This window comes from Pseudophryne corroboree, chromosome 5 (assembly GCF_028390025.1).
Source record: "Pseudophryne corroboree isolate aPseCor3 chromosome 5, aPseCor3.hap2, whole genome shotgun sequence".
In the NCBI taxonomy this organism is placed as follows: Eukaryota; Metazoa; Chordata; class Amphibia; order Anura; family Myobatrachidae; genus Pseudophryne; species Pseudophryne corroboree.
This window is the reverse complement of record NC_086448.1, coordinates 454,942,500-454,944,863: the sequence shown is the minus strand read 5'-3', so window position 1 is coordinate 454,944,863 and position 2,364 is coordinate 454,942,500. Positions and strand designations below refer to the sequence as shown.

The following is a 2,364-nucleotide window of genomic DNA, read 5'->3' as shown; positions in this document are numbered from 1 at the left end:
TTTCCTACTTGTACTGCGACTGCTTAAACCGTAAAAATTTTTAGATGGGTACCTGAATTTTTCATTATAAGTTATTATCTGTGATATACAATTTTTTTGATATCCTATATCAAATCAGCTGTTCGATACCTGTGGCTCACATAAATAAGCAATATCGGCTCTTATCCGTGTCCAATCAGGACACAGTGTGATAAGGGTGAGCATAAGGTCTGCGGTCATACCCCGCTAGAGATGCCCAATCTCATTTGATCTTGGAAGCCAAGCAGTGGAGGGCCGGGCTAGTACTTGGATGGGAGACCACCTAGGAACACCCTGGTACTGCAAATATTTGCCACCCACCTATCACCAACACAGAGCATCGCCATACATCTCGGTTATGACCCATGATTCAATCATCTGCTAGAATCAATTTCCCATTTGGGATATACAGCAGTTTTAAATGATGGTCATATATATACACACTGAGTGAGCAATTTCTGATCACAGGACTGTCCCACAATTGGAGTGGGATTGTCAACAAAATCACAGATATACCCATTTCGGCCCATATTATGGTATTTGTACCTTGCAATTTATATATTTTTCTATATTTTCGCAATGTCACTATGTAACAAACATTGGCGCTCATTGAACTCCTCAATAATTAATTTTAATGAGAATTATTAAAGTATTGCATTTTAGTTAGCTATTTGACATCCAGTCATATAATTTTATCTGTATTTGAGTGCTTCCCAACAAGAGTCTTCTTTTTTTCTTTTTTTCTATGTTTATATTTGAGATCTGGGTAAGCCCTGTTTCAAGGGGCGAGGATGGTGGCTATTCATATCCGTGGGTTTGCTGTAGATGTTAGTCAGGAGTGTCCCGGAGCTCAGTGATACCAAAACATCCAAGTAGTTGATGGACGTCGAGGACCACTGACAAGTGATCCTGATGGGGGAGGGTCTGGTGTTGATAGATTCCAATAGACGTATAAGTGCCGCTTCTCCTCCTGTCCAAAGGATGAATATGTCGTCGATGTATCTTGCGTAAAGGGCTATGGACTGAGCTACTAAGGGATCTTGGAAAAACATCAATGACTCCTCTTGTAACATGTAAATGTTGGCATAGGATGGTGCCACGTTACTGCCCATGGCACATCCAGATTTTTGTTGGTAAAATCTACCATCGAAGAGGAAAAAATTTCTAGTTAAGGTGAGCTCCAGTAGGGTCATGAACAAGTCAAGGTCCACATCACACATGGCTTCCTCACGTAGAAAGACCTCATTGCGTTCAAGCCCCCTTCGTGGGGTATGCTAGTGTATAAGCTGCAGATGTCAATCGTACACAGCAATGTTCCCTCTGGGACTGGACCAAAAGAGTCCAAAAGCAAAAGGAAGGACGTGGTGTCTTTCAAGCATTTTTGTTGTTTCAAAACAAGTGGCTGTAGTACACAATCCAGAAACTGGTAGATGGGTTCGTACAGAGATTGACGTGGGGATATGATCGGGCGACCGGGAGGTTTATTGAGATCCTTATGGATTTTGGGCACTGTAAAGAAAATTGGAACCATGGGAAAGTCCTGCGTAAGAGCTCTGGTAATTTTGTCTGATATAAGGCATTGGGAGTTGGCTTCAGCCAAAATCCCATCTAGTTCTGTTTTGTATTGGGAGGACGGATCTGCTTCCAACTGGCAGTAGGTATTGTAATCCGACAATTGAGCCAGGATCTCTGTTTTATAATACGCCATGTCCAATACAACGATTCTGCCTCCCTTGTCCGCTGGGCGGATGACCACATCAGAATAGGATCCCAGATCCTTAAGCGCAGACCACTGTTGTTTAGATAAATTATAATGTTGTTGCTTAGAGGCCTTGGTGTACTTGTTCATAGACTAATCTACTAGCCGAATGTAGGACTTGATAGAGGCATTGGTCGACGGAGGGTTAAACGCTGACTTATACCTTTTGTTAAGGAAAGGCTGAAAAATGGCTGGTACTGTAGAAATGGAAGTAGAAGAGGGATGCATGGAAAAGAATTCCTGTCTTTGCAATCTTCTAGAAAACTGGTATAGGTCTATTTTCCAGTTCAATTCTTTATGTTGGTTGGTAGAAACGAAAGACAGACCATTCCCCAGTGCTTCCAGTTCTGTTGAAGTAAGAGTGCGTTGGGATAAATTGTAAACTAGGTTTTGTTTTTTACTGCCTGATCGAATGAGTTGCGTGTTCTGGCCACCCCTGCGGGTGGTTGACCTCTTCCTCTGGAAGCCGGAGTAGGTGTCACTCCTAAAGGGACAGATGGATTATCTTGAGCCCCATCTGAGTCACCTACCGCGAACTCGCTATCACTATTGGATGATGCTCCAGACCGTAGCTTGTTCTCCCTACG

General features: G+C 42.8%; 1 pseudogene; it reads left to right on the top strand.

The window, feature by feature from the left end:
- Window positions 1-207: 207 nt before the first annotated feature.
- On the top strand, window positions 208-327 carry LOC134931610 (5S ribosomal RNA; annotated as a pseudogene).
- The last annotated feature ends 2,037 nt before the right edge of the window (window positions 328-2,364 follow it).